General features: G+C 41.1%; 1 protein-coding gene across 5 annotated transcripts in view; it reads left to right on the top strand.

Moving 5' to 3' along the window:
* The window catches only part of TMEM229B (transmembrane protein 229B), a 38,500-nt gene that overhangs the window by 13,444 nt on the left and 4,524 nt on the right, over positions 1-20,532 (top strand). For 4 of the 5 annotated variants that reach the window (XR_001522272.1, XM_015631608.2, XM_015631607.1 and 1 more), the window contains exon 2: positions 10-179. The gene's annotated coding sequence lies outside the window, so the exon portion shown is untranslated. Of the gene's footprint in view, positions 1-9; positions 180-11,998; positions 12,051-20,532 lie in introns of all 5 variants that reach the window. The other variant, XM_015631610.3, reaches the window with a different exon arrangement.

The raw sequence follows: 20,532 nt of genomic DNA, 5'->3' as shown, positions 1-20,532 counted from the left end.
TTGGTTTAGGAAGGCTGTCTGGTTGCTGTATTAGCTGTCGGTCACACGCACCTGGGCTGAAAACAACTGGCATCTGAAACCCCTTGGACCTGCTGGAGGCAGCCTCATCTACCTGCGGATGTTGTGAATTAGGAGCTGGCCAAAGAGTGGGAGAGCTCCAGTATCCCTCCCCAGAAAAGGTAAGGTCTGGAGGCTAAAACTGGCTGGACTGCACTTGTAGACCAGAAAAACAGAGCAGTTGTCCGAGTACAGAGCTGACAGCATTGTAGATGAGACCTTTGAAGTTTAAGTATGTAGAGTGCAAAGTTATTTACATTGGTTTAAACCTCAAGTTGTTTTCTGGAGGTGTAAGATTGCTATTTGCACACATCACCCTTGATTTCTGTTGGCTGTGAGTCACATCATTCTGATAGCTTGTAATTCATGCAGCCAAACTTTTCAGTGTTATTGTTTCTTTAAAACCTCACACTCTGGTAGCCTTAGGCAGTTAAAACAATCAGGACAGTAGAGCAGTATCTCTGAGCTAAACCAGAGCAGTAGGTAAAGAGCAGAGGGTTGTTCTCTCCTGTGAAAGCACAGGTGTGAGTCGGATGATGAGGTATCTATTCCTGGCCCTAACATGCAGTGCAGTCTCTGCACCTGATTCACCACTGTGTTACTCTACTAATCTTCTTAGCCTCATCTTGCCGCTCTCCTGTATGCTGTGGCAATCAGTTACACTTCCACAGAGTATATGTAAAATGCTATCAATTTGAAAGGGTGATTTATATCCCAGAGCAAAAGTTTATGTTGATTCTGGTATGTGGGGTGGGTTTTGTGGGACCAAAATGATTTCCAGACCCTGCAGCATTTTTGATATGTGCTTTGTGTCTGCAGTATATGGCATGGTTCAGTCTACAATATTGTTTTCCCTATTGTGGATCAGCTTTCCTGGGTAGGTTGTGCACAGTATCTTATTTCTAGCTGGGAACTCACTTTGAATATGTAGATACTACATGTATAAACTTCAGATTCATGTAGTACCATCATCCCTCCCTCTGTCCTGTCTCAGGTGTCTCATTACGCTCTCCTAGTTGTAGTGCTCAGGAGGTCCTCTGTTGGGATGTTCTGTTGTCCCACTCCTCTGGGTATTCTTGCTGATAGATTCCTGATCCTCTCTGAGACTGGGGAACAGACCCAGTCACCTGCTGAAGGAAAGCACTAGACTTAATTGTGGCAGTGCTAACAGTGTGGATAAGCAGGGTCAGCTCCTGCCTAGAGCTCCAGCTGTGATTTTGCTGCTCAGTGTCTAGCTGATTACCGGGCTTCAGTTGGTTACCAAGTGTCATTTATTGAGTGGTGAAGTCCAGACTAGTGCTGCAGTGTTATAACAAAGCAAGTGTCAACAGCTTCCTGAGAAGGCAGCTGGTGATGGACTGAGCTTTTTATGAGTCCGGCAGTTATGTCAGTGATGCAGCCATTTCTGAAGAAAGCTGTGTCTGGCAAGTGCTCTGGTGTGTGGAACCATTGCTGTGAGGCTGCTTCTTCCCTGTCCTCAAGAACCATCAAATGTAGAGCAGAAGTCTCCTATTACTGTTAAAACAAGAACCAAGCGCCGTATGGGCACAAGAAAACACAGATCCATTGGCAGCAGAACAAGACTATGAATTATTCATTCTTCCAATGCCTCCTGTAGGTTCCATCCACTCAGGCTGTTCAGGATGCTGTCTGTTGGAGATGCAGACAGATCTGCTTTCAAAGCCATGCGGACAAGACCCTGCAGACTGCTATCACCACTCTTGAGCTTGTTCTTCATTAAACTGGCTTGGGCATTGTTGTGACATCCTTGAGGACACAGAAGTAACCTATCATCCTGTGGATTGTTGGTAGGAATACTTGTAACACCAATGAACTTGAGACACATCTGGTGATGCCAGCCTGGAATTGTTTGTGAGGTGAGGGCAGTGAGTTAGGAGCAAGATGGAAGCCCTGGCTGCTCTGGCCCATTTTGCGAAAGCGAGGTGGGAGAGCCACATCTTTTGTGTAGCATTGCTTTGGTTTTTGTAAGAAACTTAGACTATGTCAGTTTGTTCCTAGCTCCTTCTTGCTGAGAAGCCAAAGTGTCCTCTGTTAAAAGTTCCCTGAGCACAGGCAGGATTTTTCTGTCCATGCAGAGTGCTCTAGTGGAGATGAGTATGTTTAAGTGGCTGTTTGGGAGCATCTGTAACACATAGTTTCTCTCAATTCATTTACTAGTAGGCATTTGTCTATGTAATGGTTGTCAGCTGGCAGTTGAATTTGAGAGGCACTGAAGACTTACAGAGCTGCAGAGGCTCAATTCTCCTTCAGCTCTTCCATGAACTGCTGTGGCCTTAAGTAAGTGGTGCCCACTGTGAGAAAAGGTGTTGCCGAAGGATTGTTCAGAAGCTGTTCTTCAGCATAAAATGGACATACTTTTTGAAGCAGAGGGGTTTTAATTATTTTTTTGCTTTTTTCTTCCCACTGGTTGGTATGAAGATTCCTTCAGTCATTTTGCGTACCCAGGCTGCACTGTCCATGCCGTATTGCAGATTTTTGAGCGTTTTCCCCCATTTTCCTTCTGCATCTCTCAGAGCTGTTCTTGGCTATTAGGCTTTTGCTGAGATGTATTCTGATTTTCAGTGTGAGAAAAGCTACCTGTAAATAGCAACAGCTGTAGAAATTATGGTCTTCTTAAAGCAGAAGTTCAGTCTTTGCATTTACAGCTTGTAATGTTTTGTAATGTGCCCTGCCGCATTTTGAGAGAACTTCAAATGTTCATAAAGAGCTTCTTGGAAGGGAAGGGAATGTTACTTCTGTCAAAACAAGACACTGTAGATTGTGTTCAGAACAGTTTTCAGGTTCTCGTTATGTCAGCCGGCTGGATATGCCCTAGAGTGAGTCACCTTTGAAGTTGTCCTAGTCCAGATGCTGAGGGAAACTGGAAACTACGATAAAATCCCAGGCTGCATTTGAAGAGTCCTCACTAAAAAAAGTGGTGGAAGCATGCTGAGGGGAATAGCTGCACTGCTGGGTTGAGAGGCTAGGTAGATTTCACAAAGAGAGCTGTTAAGGAAGGAAGGGTTCCTTCTGAAGAAGGTAAAATGTGTCTTTCATCCTATGGTCCTGACCAAAGTGAAAAGGCGAGAAACTGGAAGCGCATCTTTTCTTTGTTTTTCATCAGTGAAAGAAGTAGACAAACAGAGCATGCAATGGATTTGTGGTTTCCATAGTGATGTAGCTATGGAAGCTTTTGTGTGGCTGAGCTTTGCCCTCACTGCAATCACACTTGAAGGCTATGAGTGTTCATCTTTCCTGCCAGGGAAATATAAGTATGTATCAAAGATGGAACTGGCTGAAAATGCAGCTGCATTTTCATGAATTGTTATGTTTGCTTTGTTACCTGAATATCTGAATGTTTAAAAGCTCAGCTCATTTCTCCTTTATCTGTTGTTTTGCACTGGAACAGTGCATCCAACTATACTGACACCACAGTTCTTGCTGCACCAGGCAGTGATATATTGACCTTGGTCCTTTGCTTTCTGTCATCTGTATATACACACAAATCCCACAACACTGGTGCTGTGACTCTGCAGCCACACTGATTTCAAACATGCATGGGTCAGGAAACGCAACTGTTTTGGGGCATGCCAACTAGTCAAACACCATCCTGTGAAACTTGACAGGTGAGCTTCATGCTGTTCATAGACATCAACTCACTTGTCCATGTATCTGAAATTAAATCATGCTTTATTTTAATGAGCATTTTGAGAATATTTTAATAGTCAAAATACATGACCCTTGGGGAATTTTTACATGTGGAGAGAGCTGTTTCTGACTCTGAATGGTTGATTAATTCTGTCTTTCAAAACAAGTTGGAGGTGGAATTCTTTAGCATCTCAGTGATAAGATTACCAGTGGGTCCTAGAGGCAAGGGAAGGAAAACGCTTGATGTGAATGTTGCATGCGCACATCAGGCAGTTATACACATACTAGTCCTACATACACACTCGCATTGTCCAGTCTTTGTGGTTGACAGGCATCTGTGCCTCATCTTCTTTTTTTTGCTTGTACTGCTGCTGGATGTTTTCTTGCTGTCTCCCTGAAGAAATCTTCCTTACCTTCAGCATTTGTTTTGCTTGTCTAATGGATGTAATGGGTCATCTGTTCCCTTTATAGAAAGGAACGTTAATTATTTTCAGAAGGCTAATTAGGTTGCTAATGAGAAACTGTACTGCAGAAATATTTCCTTTAATTACTCACTCTTAAGTGCTGTACAGAGAAGCTAATTGAATATGCTGTTAAATACAAATGTTTGTATCTGGCTTAAAGATGCACCTTCAGGCTCCCTGAAATAAATATTTTGGTAAACTTGGGAATCCATGTGACACAGATGACTGAGCAAATGAGACTGGTGCTACGACCTGCCTAGTTGTGCAGCCTTTTTGACTGCAACTGAATTTGGCACTTCTGCAAGTGACTGGATGCAATTGCTGTTTATATTTCAGTGTTCCTGATGACTTTTGTCAGTATAGGTAACTATTTTTGCTACCTGCCAGCCCAATCTATAATTAGATACAGCCCTCACACCAAGTAGTTTAGCCTAATCAGCCAGATGGCCGTCAGAGGCACAGAGAGGTGGAATGACATGTCCAAGGTCACAATGCAGATCATGGAAAACCTAGTAATAAAGCAGAGGTTTCATCAGTCCTGTGTTAGTTCACTGCACTGTTTTCCCCTTGAGCCTCTCTTAGGGCCAGCATAGCTGATTACGAGACTTGCATCAGTTTGCATATTGCTTCATGAGGCAGTACAGCTGCTCAACAACCCCATTTATGGTAGCCACCTTGGCACTGGCTTAGGTCCTTTTGCTTCTCCATCTGAGTCCTGTCTTCTACTTGCTTCATTTCCTTGTAGTGATAACAAAATTGGACAGAAAATAGACTTTCTAACACAATTTGAAAAATTAGAAAGCAGGCATTCTTTATTACAGTGCCAGGCACTTTCAGAGGATATCTCCTCTAATCAAACGTCTGTCAAACGCGTGAAACTTTACCACAGGGTATTTATTTCATCATGATTATACACATTCATTACAATGTACTTCCTGATACATAAACATCACTTTCCCTACAACTAATTTGCATTCATCTGCCTCCTACTGGAAGACTTTATGGTCCTGGAGGGTCATCTAAAGCGGTCTCTGGTTGTAGTTACTGAGTGCCCCAATATGACCAATCCTTGAACTTTTCTTTGGGCATGCACGTTGCTTCTTGTTACATAACTTTCCAAAACCCCTAGTATATTTCTAATTTTTTGTCTATCCACTGGTTCCAGCTACATTTATCATTCATTCTGTGTGCATATTTTTGCATTCTTTTATGTTTTTTTGCTAGTTAGTCTTTAAGTTCTATCTAGCAACTTTGGGGGAACTGAAAATTTTTATTCTTTGTATTCTCTCTCAGTCTCAATGCCTTTTAGAATTGCTTTGGGAGAGAGAGCTACTGTAGTCTAATGGATATTTTACTTTTAGTACTCCAAGTATGAAAGTTGGAATGGATGTCTAATATCCCCTGCTTTTTGACTGCTGAGCCTTCATGCAGCTCTGTAGAAGAGCTTCACTTTTTTTCACCATCCTCTAATGTCCAGTCTGCTCTTAGCCAGATTTTTGGAACTTTTTATGTGCCATGGCTGTAATAGGAAAATGTGAGGGAAGGCTGCTGAATAAGGGCTGCTTCTGTGCATAAGAAGATGCTCCTTATTCTTCCATATACTGGTCATTGTAAACTCAGCAGGAGAAGGAAGGAAGATCTGTCAATGTTGTGGATGCTGTGCAAAATTTTGCATTTTGTACTGTGCTGCCAGAGTATCTAAGTGCAGGTGACTCAGAAGAGTGACTTAGACATGGGAAATACCCAAGAAAACTACCATCAGAATGGGATGGCAAAAGTCACCCTCTGTTTCTTTTCAGGTACAGATGTATGCTGCTGTAACTTTTATCTGTGTGCCACACATGCAGCACTGCCTTGGCTGAGGCACATTAATTTAAAAGTTCATTTTGCATATGTAATATTTAAGTTAATCTTGCATATTTTTACAGCTGTGGGAGCTCTCAGAGACAGTGAAGATACAGTGAAGCAAGTTTCTTAGCTGCAGTGTAATGTGGCTTCTAAATTAGTACAAGCCTATGCAAAACAAGCACACTTGAAAATGTTAACACTTTGAACACCTTGGCATTGCTATGAACTGTTGTGAAGATAGTGCTGTTTGCTCTATGTGTAATGTGATGGGTTTCTTGTTGCATGTATCAAGACTAGTTATATTATGAAATGATATTTAGGTTGTTTTAGCAGGAGACAAAAACTTATATTCTTTCACATTCTACCAACAGCATATTGTTTAATATCTAGTGATTGCTGTAGAAGTCCTGGTATGCTGCAGGTTTCTGTACATCTAAAAAGGAATGGATAGCTGACCAGAGTGTGTTTGTCTCCAGGACTGACAATAGAAAGTGCACAATTCAGGCATGAAAATTACAACTCTTAAGCATCTTACATAAACGTGGACAAGAAAACATATGGTGCCTCTCTGGTTCTATTTGCTATGGGTCACCTGATGCTCTGTTTATTGAGCAGATTTTAAAGATGGTTTTAAAAGAATTTAAGGTTTGGGGCTTTTGAAGAGGGTTACTTTTGGTGTCCAGTGTGAGTGGTATCAAACAATTTTACTTAGAAGTGAGGAATTCTTTTCTAGTCTTAATACAAGACAGTTCCCAACTGTGTCCAACACAGATGAGAACTGGCATCTTTGTTAAGCTGGCATTTTGCCCAGAGGCATGAGGTGCCTATTGTTTCCCAAAGGAAAACAAGATGAAGAAAAAATCTTGTTTGATAAGACCTGAAATTACCCTATGTAACCTCAAGTATTTCACAGAGGTGACTAAATCAGTGTTATACATGCTTTAGGCACCTCTGAGTAGGTACTGGAAAGATGCAGGAAAGATAGCATCAAGAATGATCAAACTCCACTTTTGTCTTCGGAATGTGCCCATCTCTGCCTTCACAGGCTCTACTAACTACAAATGGGAACCTGTAGGGAAACAAAGCTTGTAAGTAAATTATCTTTGTTAAGTGCCTGAAATTCATTCATTAATTTGGACCTCTGTATGCATGTGTGTATGAAATGTTTATGCGAAATTCAAAATCTAGTAAAACCATGTCATGCAAATAATTAATTTGTTAGAATGGTATCATGGTGCAGTAATAGTGTAATGCAGATTACTGGGGGTGAACAAACAAGTTACTGTCAGAAGTGCTTTTCAGTCAGTGAGACCTCAGTGTCTGCTCAAAGGAGGGATCAGTTCCTCACTGCTTAAACAACAACTGCTAAATAACATTGCCTCCTAAAATAGCAACCAGTTGTTTAGAGTGTATCTAAAGTGTAAACTTCTCTTGAGATGGTAGAATGAAACCTGAAAACATAAGTTGGGTATTAAGGGCACCACAAATGAAGATCTGGGCAGAAAATAGTGTGGCCCTGGGAAAGCCCTGTGAGTTTGGGAGCTCTGTGGCCAGTCATTAATGGGGCAAGACACACTTGTGTGATTCAAGACAGCCAGCACAGCTTCACCAAGGGCAAGTTCTGCCTGACCAACCCAGTGGCTGTCTGTGATGGAGTGACTCCATCAGTGGAAGGGTGCAGGTGTCATTTATATGGACTTCTGTAAAGCATTCAACATGGTCCCCCACAACATCCTTCTCTCTAAGTTGGCAAGAAAGACATGGATTTGATGGACAGACTGTTCAGTGGATAAAGAATTGTTTGGACTGTTGCATCCAAAGGGTGGTGGTCAAATAGCTCAGAGTCCCAGTGAATGTCAATGAACAAATGGTGTTCCTTGGGTGTCTGTACTGGGACCCTCTGCCCTCATAAGACTCTTTTTGGAGTGCTGCATCCAGCTCTGGGGTCTCCAGCATAGCAAGGACATCAGCCTGTTGGAATGAGTCCAGAGGAAGTTCACCAAGTTGATCAGAGGGCTGGAGAACCTGTCCTGTGAAGACAGGCTAGGATGGCTGGGGTGTTCAGCCTGGGCAACAAGAGATTCTGAGAAGGAAACCTTATAGCACCTTCTAGTAGCTAAAGAGGGCTACAAGGGGGCGGGAGAGGGAATTTTTACAAGGGCATGTAGTGATAGGCCAAGGAGTGATGGCTTTAAACTGAAAGAGACTAGGTTTAGGCTGGATATTAGGAAGAACCTTTTTTACTGTGAGGGGTGATAAGGCACTGGAACAAGTTGCCCAGAGAAATTTGTGGGTGCTCCATCTCTGGAAGTGTTCAAGGCTAGGTTGGATGGGGCCCTGAGCAACCTGGTCCAGAGGAAGGTGTCCCTACCCATGGCAGGCTGGTTGGAACTGGATGATCTTTGGGGTCTCTCCCAACCCAAACTATTCTAGGTTCTCTTATTCTTATCTCCCCTGTCTAAATACAAAAGCACAATTACATGATAGCTAGGTAAAGCTTTAGATTACAGTTCAATGGAAGGAGTTAAAAGCCAGTTAATTATCCATCCATTGAAAAGCCTCTACTGCCTGTGGATGAGACTCCAGGATGGCAGGTTTGCCTCTATGCTGCAGAGGATGACACAGCCATAGTTGTTTCCTTTTCTGGTTGTGCTTGCTGGGCCCCATGGGGAAACTCAATCTTTCCAACCAGGTGCAGAGTGCAATTAACTTCCTCTGACAAGCTGACAGAAACTAGTGGAAGCTCGGTACTTAGCAAAAAGAGAAACTAAGTATAGGAGGTGTTAAGAACAAACTGAACCTCATGGGTGGAAGTTGTGGTCTTACCATTTCCTGTTACATGCTCCTGTCTAGTGTAAATGGCTCTTCCAGTGTTTCAGCTGAGGGTAATGTGTGTTTCATAGCATTCAGCTACTAGGCTGCCATGAGACTTCAAAAATAAGCCTTTTCTGGAAACCAGGTGAAGTCTGTTCAGCTCAATATTCCCATTTCTAAGGAGAGGTGATAGGTTTTACTGAGTCAGCTGATATTGAGAGGGAGGTGGAAGAGGGCCAGTAAATTATAGATACTCAGGCCATCTTTGGGCTTGAAGCTGTTTGAAGTTGAGTATCATGATTCTGTCTCTGGTCTTACCGAAGTAGTAAGATCAAAGTTACTGAAAACATAGTCTGGATCTGCAGTAGCTAATTCTTCCTGGCATGATTTACTTGTGGATCCTGCAATGGGGAAGGACTCTGCACACCACAACCCCAGCTGGATGGAGACACTGGGCCGCCAACTTCTCCTTCTTCAGGCTTGTGTCTCCACATGTTCCTAAGGCACCTGCATGAACATCACATACAAAATACTTTTGTAAAAGGAATTCGGTGTCAGTGAAAGGTACTGTCTGGATTGTCCTGAGAAACATCAGTGCTTTTGTAAAGGAAAGAGAAGCTCTGATAGTGAGAACATGAACTTTCTGCATTATGCATCAACATGACTTATCTATTCTGGAAAGAGCATTTTCCAGAGGCAAGTAAAAGAATACATTGTTATCTCGTCTCTCTTCTGGGATGGCCCAGGATCTTGGCCAATTAGTGCCAGTGTTTCAATTATGAGGATCTTTTGTCAGTCACTGGGAATTAAATGAATATGTATAAGGAAAGAGCTCTGTGTGTGTTTTGGAACATTTTCTTTTTTTGAAGCATGTAAAACAGAATAATACAAATACACAAGCAAGAAAATTGCTCTGCCTTCTACTGCAGTAGCTGTGTGTGTAGACTCAAATTCAAGTCCCCTGTTAACATTGTGCTTTGACCTTTTGCAACTGTAACATCTTGCTGCAGCTGAGAGTGGAAAATGTCTTCTGTGCAGACTTATAGTTGAGTGAAGAGGTGAGTAGTATTTTTACATCCTCGCTGTGTTTAGGATTAGAGTTAGCAGTTCTTAGGGATTTTCTTTTCTAAGGTGGAAACTTAATTCCTTTTTCAGGTGTTTAGAAGCAGGTGGTATTAATACGATTCAGTTACATTCCATAAGTCCTTAAGCAGATGCATGTTAGCTGCTATTCACAAGAGATGATTTAGAATTTTTCAGAAGGCTGAATGTGTAGATTGGATCTCAAAAAAGGGGTGAATGTGAGTTGGGTCTCAACCATAAACTAATAGATCTGTAAAGCAGTCTAAAGCTATGTATTCTTTTATTTCATAATCTGGGCTTGCTGTACTATGAAAGGTAAATTCCTGGACTTCAGGTATTTAGAATATTCTGAAGCATCCCCGTGCACATACATACAGACTTCTCTGTCTTAAGGAACCCAAAGTGTTACACTTAGGTTAACTAATAAATACTGAAAAATTCTGAAATTTCTTTCCAGTATTGGAGCAATAAATCTGTTCGTTTTATTGGGGAGACTGTTCAGTAGGACATGGTCATTTGGACACACTGCAGTCACAAAAGGAAATGTAGAAGTAGAGTATAAACATAATATTAAATGGATCTATTTTCAAAGTGGCTCTGTAAAGGCTGGAGTGAACACACTCTGTGAAGCTGTGATAAATGATTGGAAGGTTGAAGGTATAATAAATCCAATAGTAGTGTTTGTAAAAGCTCACCTCAGCACAAAAATGAACACAGACAGAAGAGGCAGTTATAAGGAAAAAGATCCATCCCCTTCAAGTAGAGGGGAAAAGAGGACAAATCAGCAAATAAAATAGGAAAATATATGAAGGCATCTCTATATCTTTATATATCTATACAGATATAGATAGAATTCAAATTTATGTACCTACCACATGTAGACACAGCAGGTTGATTTGCCTACATTAAAGCAGGTATCTATGGTCAAGTCCAAACTAGAGAACAGTCCAGTGTTCTGTGATTTAGGAGAGAGGCAATAAGAAACTCAGAAACAGTAGGGAAAGAACTACAGTGACATCAGGTCTAGTCTGAGGAGACACGAGACATCCTTATGACCCAGCTCCGTGGTTCATGAGCTGGAGTGCATGAAGCTGCATCTGGGAGCACATCTCAGTTGGAAGAATAGTGCTGGGAAACACCTTCTGGAACAGTACCTTCATGACTATTGGAAAAGGAGGGAGCTGTAGGATGCAACAGCAAAAGCTTATGGACAAATGCTAAGTGAAGAAATTGAAAGAAATAAGAGCTTCCTTGAATGGCAGGGAGAAATAAAATAGCCTGGCAAATACCACTTCTACATGGGACACAAAAGTTGAGTTATTCCAATTTTTTAAAAGAGCTCCTGAGTGTATAACTTTCGCAACCTTTCAGAAGATTGAGTTTCAGTCATGAAACATGCGTCAGAAAGCTCTTGTGTTTCCTTCTTGGGACACATAGTACATAATCAAATGAATGACTTGAAGGGGAGTAATAAACACCTAAATATTGGAGGTTTATGGTGAATCTCATGCTTCAGTTTTACAAAAGAGAAAAATTACAGGTGTGCATAAAACATGAAGATGGTATCTTTGTGATTGTAGCTTGAATGCTAAACTTCCCGATACCTTTAGGAAATAACGGTGCTAAAAGTGTCAGCCTTCTTTTGCCAAGATGTAAATAGGAATAGAAGTACCCAACACAGTGTGGGGGTATGTTTGCTGTATAGGAACTAGACCCTAAAACCCAAAGTTTTGTTGACTTGTTATTCAGAACAGAGAAATTGGACAAGTGTGTGAATTCAAATTTATCTAAGTGATGCTGGCTTGAAATAAATCTGAACAATAAAGTACAAAACTCATCACTAATTTATTTGTGCATACAATGTATTTCCACTGCCGATTACATATTTTGCAAACCAGTGACAGCATAATTAATACTCATGGTATGGTAATTGGTGGGCACTAGCGGGAAAAACTCCTGGAAACTGCTTAGAGGAGCTGCCTTTCCCAGCTGTTGGCATGGTTGTCTACTTGATGATCTTGCTGGACATGACAAAGTGATCAGTGGAATTCTGAGATTTATCCTCTTCTACCCTTCCTTTTCAGGATGTTTCTACCTCTGATGCCTGTGTGAAATTAAGAAGATGAGGTAGATAAGGTAATCTTGGAGGCTCCACAGGGATTCCTTTGGTGAGAAAGGATAATTTAGTACTCTGAGACTGCTCAAGTTTTACACCAAGGCTGCTAGGAAGAAACCTCAGGAGTCACAGCCTTGTGAATAACAGATAGCACTTGGGAGACCTGATTCTTTGACATCTCAAAAATAGTATAATGTTAGGAAGGAAAAAAAATGTATATTGAGAGGAAAAAATATTTGATGTGGAATTGCCACCAAGAGATTTCCAAAAGGGGAAAGAGAGAAGGAAACTCTTCATATGACATTCTTGGACTATGAACCTGAAGATGCTTAAAAGTGTGCTCCCTCCTGTTTTGTCTGACTTTATGCAGTACCTTCTGCTTGCAGGGTTTAAACCTAACTCAGCTTAGACCAAGATGTTACATTTCTTTATGAACTGCAGCAGTTCTGTTCCTTCTAGATGAAGAGTGACTGTAGTTGCTAACTGCAGGTATTTAAACTATATAGTTACCTACTGTCACTTTAATGCTGGGAATTTTTAAATGCTTGTGCACCAGTGAAGAGTAATAAAAGGAGAGAGAAACAATTCTTTACAGTTGTATATATGCAACAAGAATTTCCATAAAAGAAGCAGGCATTTTTATGAAATTATGCTTTGACCTTTAGCTCTAGCAAATGAGGAGAGACTACTTTGAATCTGTCAGTGATACAGATTTTAGTGATTTGGATTGTGTCATTATGTTAGCAAGCTGGAATTTTAGATACTTTAACAGCTCGATCATAGTATTTTTCTCTGCCAAGCTTTATTTTCAATGTGAAAAATGTTTGAATTTTTTTGTCTTTTTTTTCCTTTTCCCAAATCTGGCTTTCATTCATTTCATCCTGATTCTGACTTATTTCTGAAGATTGTTCAGAAGTGCTGTGCTAAGCATATATATTTGTTATTGATACTGACCTTTGTGAGTAGACCAGTTTTTTATTGTAGGTTGAAGCAGAATGGTTTATTTGCTTTCCATTTTGCTTTGTAAAGATGAGGCATTTGCTGAGAAGATAAAACCCCCACCTTTCTAGAAATGAACTGTCTGAATTTCCAAAAATCTGTTAGAAACCACATAAAATGGGTGACACATGATGTCTTGCCATCATGTTGTCTTTTTTTTACATGTGTTGGCTGTGTAGTGACAGTGGACAGTAAATCTTGTAAACTTGTGTTTTCAGGACAAATTCTCTTCTTCCATTCATCACTCTGGTTTGGGTTGCTGGTAAGGCATGATGTGCATTATGTTCTTTGATTGTCAGATTTTCTTCTGTTAGCTAATATCATAATATCAAGCTCCAGCTTTTGAAAACACACATGAATTTTGATTGCCACTGTACTTGAATGCATGGTTTGATATGAAGGAGCCCAGCTTGCAGGAGCTTATGAGTCAGGCAGTTGCCCATCAGGGAACTATAGGTGCTTAGACCTAGGCCTGAAGTCATGGTGTGTGAACCTGTGTTACTTTTTGAAAACTGGGTTCTAGGAACTCAGGTCTGCTCTCACTGCAGAGAAAGAAGTCAACTGTTCAGGTTAAGATAATGGTGAATCCAGCAACTAAACACCCAAAACTGAAGGATGGCTGATACAGATTCTCAGAGCAGATTGTGCCCCCTGGACATGTCATCTCCTTGGGAACAGACCTTCCATAATGCTGGCTCCCTCCTCTTCAGTGTTAATGGGAAGCTCAGCCTGCTCCTATAGGGGAGTCCTGTCTTCCAAGTCTTTGCTTTGTACTGGAGTCACATCAGGGGCACTTGGGCTCTTGCTGGACATTTGCTTGTTTTGAGAGCCATAGTATCAGCGAATGTGGGGAACTCAGGGCAGCTTTTCCAAACAGGGAAGGGCAGCAGGTAAGGCACAAGAGCCTTATGGCAACAGACTTCGAGGTGAACATGACCTTCCCTGAAGGAGAAGCTAGGGAGATTTGCGCTTAATACTTGTAGATGTCAAGTTTGGATTCAGTCATTTTTCATAGTGTCTTTCAAGTCTGTTACTTGCATGACTGTTGGGGGTTTTAACTTCTATCAGGTACAAAGGAAACATGCCCCTTGCTCACTGTAAGTAAAGAGCTACTGCTTTAATCTGTTCTCAGGTTGGAGTGGTCACTGTGGGCTGGGAAGGTGTGTTCATGTAATGTAACATTTCCTGCTATGTGTGTGGCAGGACATGGAAAGTCTCCACTTTCTGCACTTCTGCTGCCATTCATGAGATCACCTTAGTCTAAAAGCTATTCTTTAAAAATGTCTTCATATTTTCTCTTTATCTTCTGAGAAGCCAGCTTCCCTCTACAAGAAAACCCTACCTTTCTCCTTTCTTTTGTGAAATGGTACCTTCTGGGCAGCCCACACACAGGCATTACTGCTAAGAACTACACTTCCCCATCCCTTTGGGTTAGTCTGGTAATTGGATTCATTTAATCTCCTTTTGTCGTCATTCTTTTTTACTGTATCCCAATTCTCTTTGGACCAGATTTGAAAGACAGACAGGGATCAGAGGCTGCCAGCAGGTACAGAGTGAACTGGGCAAGGGAGCAAGAAAACAAGGAGTGGCAGGGAAACGATGTGCCTTCTATGGGCAAGGAGCTAGAGACAGAAATCAGGGGAAAATGCAGATAAGATTGTGCTTTCTTACCCCACAGTATGTGGGAGACAGTGTGCATCCTGATGGACATAGAGTCCAGACAAAGAAGCAGCAAAAACAGATGACTCAGAATTGACCAAAATCCAAGGGCTCCAAATCTTTCCTGAAAGCACTGAGAGTCTCTATTTGGAGATGTCTGTGGCATGCTTTTAGCTTCATTGCAGGGCTTGATTAATCGATCTGCTGGAGCTCTTCCACACTTTAGTACAGCTGAAATCCTATTTTCTGAGCCACAGTTAATTGAGGCTCTCAGTTACCTGAAGGATGAATATCTCCTCAGAGTTATGACTTCAGCACATAAGTACCACTAAGACTTACTTTATAAATCTTTAAACACTGATGAACTAATGTATTGGGGCCAAATCTAGTACATAGTGTTCTGTACACATCTAGTGTTCTATAAACCTTTACTTCAAATGGTGTGTGAGATCTCTGTGAAAATGCTGAAGCCAGTTTTGCAGCATATTCATTGAATGTTGTCCAAGGTTGCAAAGGTATATTTGTTAGGTGTTTACTCAGAGGAAAAATGCAAAATAAGAATTACATTTAAACAGGTATTGCCCAAAAATTTTCACCAACACATTCTTGTATCTACTATAGTCCTTGCTAAAGCAGAGAAGTAGATACACATCTGATTCTCCCAGTCTGAAGAAAGAACACTGTAGCTACAATGATGTGCCAGTGGAAGTAATTAAAAAGGAACAAGAAACAATTATTTTTACCTAAGTACTGTTTAGGTAATAAGGATCTGAGGAAGGAGGACATTAGCAGTGCAGCTCATGGGCAGGGAAAGTACCCTTTACTTCAGCTTGGTCCTCTGCTCATGGTTCTGTTGTTTGGAGAGACTAAAATATCCTACTGTCTATGTGTCTCCTTTGCACTTTTTCAAATTTAAGAGTAATTACGATACATAACATAGGGTTATAGATCCCTAAGGCATTTATTAGAAATATGAACATGCATATTATAGAACTAAATATTAGTAAATATGAATTTGTAAAGTAATACTGTATTGTAACTTTTTAACTTGCAGAAATAACTGGGCACTATGAGTATGAAACATGCTGCAGTAGTTCAGGTTCACCTGCAGAGGATCAATTAGCTGACAGAATTAATAGACTCAAAATTCATTAGGGGAATTGTCTCATGGAGGTTTTTGTTTGTGTTTTTCTTTTATTAGCACCTCAGAGTTAATTTGGTGTTTCTTGAGGTGGTCTCATTAAACTCATCCAGAGCATCTAAATAATTCTCCTGGATTAAAGGGAATAAAGACAACCTGTATGAGATTTTTTTTAAAGCACAGTTTGGCTTGGTAGTGGGGAAATGGGCTGAAAGCCACTGCAAAGGAGAGCTCTGAAAAAAGAAATGAGCCAGGCAGTGCTCAGGAGCTTAATCAGGCATGAATACAACATCCACTGAGATCTCCCCTGCAGTGCTTGTGTGAGACAAATCTACCATTATTTCTTGGTCTATGATCAGTCCATCTTCTGATCACTTCCCTCTTGCCTGCCAAGGCTGCATCATCTGCAGAACTGAATGTGAGTGTGGAGTGCTCCTCTTGCACAGAGGGGTCTTACATGAAGTGGGGCAGGCTGTAAGTCCTTTCTCCTTACTTGGCCTGAAGTGGGGCAGGCTGTAAGTCCTTTCTCCTTACTTGGCCTGGTGCATCAGTTTTACCTTGATGTATCTTACATCAACCTAGGGAATTATTAATATCAATTTCAGAGCTGAAATTATAAAATATCAAAGTGCTATCAAATATCTATAGTCTTGGTGCTTTCTTGCAGCCATAAGTCAAAGTCCTGCCCTGATCACAGAGTGGGTCAGGTTGGGAGGGACCACAGTGGGTCATCTGGTCTAAACTCCCTGCTCAAGCAGGGTCATCCTAGAGTACATGGCACAGCATTGCATCCAGACAGTTCTTGAATATCTCCTGGGAGGGAGACTCCACAACCTCTCTGGGAAATCTGTCCAATGCTTGATCACCCACGGAGTAAAAAAATTCTTCCTCATATTCAGGTGGAACTTCCTCCATCAATTTCTGCCCACTGCCTTCTTGCATGGAGTTACTCTTATTCAGGTGCAGGACCCTGCATTTGTCTTGTATCACAGGAAATTCTTCTCTGCCCATCTCTCCAACCTGCTGAGATCCTCCAAAGGGTGCACAGCACTAGGGGGGTATTGGCCACTCCTCCCAGCTTTGTGCCCTCAGTGAACCTGTTGCTGCAACCAGATTTCTGTAGAGAAACTCAGTCCTTCATATACTTTCCCTGTTAGATCTGTGCTTGTTTCCTCTAGGTGTAGTGGGCTGTTTGCCCCTTTGTTGCCAGCAGAGTTATGCACACAGGCAGGGCAGTCAGGGAAAGAGCCGAGTGTTTTTTTCTTGAGGTCCCTGTGTGGTTTCCACAGACTTGCCTTGTTTTTTTTTCTCAGCAAGCTGGAAAAGAAGGTCCTACTAGAGAAGAAGGAAAAATTAGGAAGCCTGGCCTAGCTCAGGCTTCCTAATAATTTTGTATTAGAGGAACTATTTCTGTTTTAACTATTTGAAATACAATTTGCTGATGATGGAAAGCATTTTCAAAACTTTGAATTTAGAAGCTCCCTGTTTTCCCCAAAACAGCACAGTGCGAGCAGCCTCACTGCAAGGATGGTCATCCATGAGCAGTCTCCATGCATTGTTTGCTCTCTGCTGAGACAATTGCATAGCTGGCAGCTGTGTTTCTGATTTTCAGGAAGCTGCTGCCCATCCCATTGTAAGTGCCTCAGTGATGAATGTCACTTGTTTTCCTGAGGAGACTGAATAGCTCCCATACGTTCAGAGCCTTTTGTTCAGTATTACTGTCACTCCATTAAAAGTTTTGCATCACCAAGTTCAATTATCTACTTAAGGCTTTTCACAAATCTGCATTTCTTACTGAATCCAGTCTTGGCCTTCTGTTTGGATGCTTCTCCCACTAATGTCATGCTTTTCAGCTTGATTCTTTTATCACAAATTGATGCCCAATAAAAAAACGCTTTTTCTCATTTATGTCCCTCATGAGACCTTGTGCAATATTGCTTACCAGACACCAAATAATTTGGTGGCTGGGAAATAAGATGCTTGGGAAAAGCTGCAGTTTTAATTGTTCTGTAAATGCTCAAGTGACTTGTAACCATTAAATTGTACAGTCCCCAGCTTGTGCAGTGATGTGTTGTGGCTTGTGATAGCCTCCCTAAATGTATCCTCCATTCCCTTTATGTCTTACTATGTACTTTTTGTTTTATTTTGGATGAAATATTTTACAGGAAGAGCTGTGATTTGTGGATTTGCTTAGTGGCTAGGAACCAGTTATGTTTGGGCTACCAGAGATTAGCATCTGCCCTGTCTTGGGATGCTTCTAATCAGCAAGAATTCTGTGAGGACTCTTGCAGGCATGTTGTAAGAAGAAAGTTTCCATCGAGGCTGGGCCCACTGGAGACACGACAGTAGAGAAGGCAAATATTGAGACAGTGCCAGTGCATTGATGTTTGTCTCTGCACTTGTGGTGGAAGCCATGTGATTCAAAAGAACTCAACAGTGGTCTTTGCAATGGGTTAACTTGTATTGTAGATGTCCAAGACCTGATCCAGATTCAGTTATTAGACTTCTAGTGTAGTGACTAAATATTTTGCAAACAGTAAAAAAGAAATAGAAAGCAAATAGATTTTTATTAAGTTTGTGGTATAGAACCAGGAAAGAGGAATCTTCATTACACAGAGGAGACAGTGTGGGGTAGAACAGGATGTGGCTTGTTGGATATGTTTCTGTAAGTCTCTGGTTTTGTGTGGAGGTATAAGGCAATGGAAATAATTGGTGAAGGGATCCTTGGAATGAAAATGGAGGGGGAGAGGGAAGGACCCTCTGTGCATTTGATCCAACTTTGTGTATAGACTTGAAAAATTACAAGGGTGCTCCCAGCTAACAGTTCAAATACATTTCATATAAAGCTGTAGAGAGAAGTGCAAGGACTAAGGATCACAAGTGAAAAAGTTAGGCTTATAGAAAAGAGAGGAAAACCATACAATCCCTTGGCAGCTTAGTAAAATCTTTACAATCATTTCCTTCTATTGATAAGAACATTACATATTACAGAAGTATCAGAGTATTCTGAGGTGGAAGGGACCCAGAAGGATCATCAAGTCCAACTCTTTAAGTGAATGGCCCATACAGGGGTCAAGCCCATAACCTTGGCATTATTAGCATCATGCTCTAACTAACGGAGCTAATTGCATTATTATTACATTTTACTTTGTTTCAATTATTAAACTCATCTAAACCCATTTTTTTTACTTTTTTTCCCCTCCTGATTCTTCTTTCCATCCCACTGGAGAGCAGTGTGCAAGTGTCTGTCTGGCACTTAGTTGCTAGCTGGGTTTAAATCATGATGCCTTCTTACTGCTTTCCCTTACTTCTGTACCTCTGATTTTTGACTTGTTCTTGAAATGATGTCAGAATGGAGTAATGATATGAGGATTCAGAGTGCTAAGCTTATTCACTGTGTTGGCAAACTAACGAAGTAATATTACACTGACAGTAATCACTCTCCTTGGTTTGCAGTGCCCTTATACATCAGCTTCTTATGGACTGTATGGACATACACCTCCTGCATATTTCTCGTGTGCCACCTCTTCTGTCTTGCAGGGTTTCTTAGGACTGAATTTTTAGGAGACATGGGGCAATCTCTAGTGATTCTTTATTATTTCACCTACAAGCTCACTATGTGCTGTTGACCTTTCTCTATAGCACGTAATGATTGTTTAGTGTCCTGTGTGAAATGGATTCTGCCGCTAGAAAATGGGTCTTTGTTCAAGCACCCAAATCATATGAACCATCAAGGCTTTGGTTGTTTGTGTGTCTGGTTAAGAGAAGTGTGAACAGATCATGGATCCAGTTTTGTCCTTTTCACTTTCAATATTCCCCTGTATATCTTCTTCATGTTTATTTTTGTAGTTCTGTTTTTCCTTATAGAAGTTTCTCTTAATCTCCTATCAGAATGTCAGTTGCATTTTAATACTTTGTTCAGAGAGGCACTGTGTTTACAGGGCAGGGCACACACAGCCTCTTTCCAGATGGCATGGAATGACTGTACATAAAGTTAATGTGGTCCTTTCCTTGCACATTGTGCCACAGAACTGACATGTGCAAGTTAAATAGTGCTTGTAAAGAGTCCAGAGAAACTCAACTTGAAAGAGCAAGTTTCTAAGAATGAAAGAGGTCAAATTCATCCTGTGGTGTAAATCTGCAAGGCTTCAGTAAAATTATGCTTATAATCACCTCGTGTCATTGACTGTAGCATGGCAGACGTGTGAATCTCTACAGAAAGTGTAAAAGCTAATTGTGCTGAAACAGCTTAGTGATAAGCAAATTGCGCTTTTTCAAAAATTCTTCACTAATTTCTTCCTGTATAGACAATTAGAGTTTGTTCTCATTTCCTATTTATCATGACTAACTACCCCTCTCTAGGCTCAGCTGTTCCTTTTTATTCTCCTCCTTTGTGCTTTGCTGTCCTGAAGCCAAATCTGAATGAATTTCAGTGGCTCTCTTGTGCTTTTTGACTTGGTATCAGGAAGTCTGACACTGTAAGAAAATTATTTTACAAATGCTGGCCATACAATGGATGAGTTCTTCTACAGGCAAAATAAAAGTTCAGCTGAATAGTGAGTGCAAGGTATGGTGTCTGTAAGTGTACAATCTGAATTTTCTCCTCCAGTTTGCTTGCTGTAGCTCCCATCAAAGCTCAGTTTTAGTCTACAGGAAACATTTTGCATATAGAGACTGTAGGCAACAGCTGGAAATGCCCAGTT

This window comes from Parus major, chromosome 5, assembly GCF_001522545.3.
Source record: "Parus major isolate Abel chromosome 5, Parus_major1.1, whole genome shotgun sequence".
Lineage (NCBI taxonomy): Eukaryota > Metazoa > Chordata > Aves > Passeriformes > Paridae > Parus > Parus major.
Note: the sequence above shows the minus strand (reverse complement) of the source record. Positions and strands in the feature narration are given on the sequence as shown.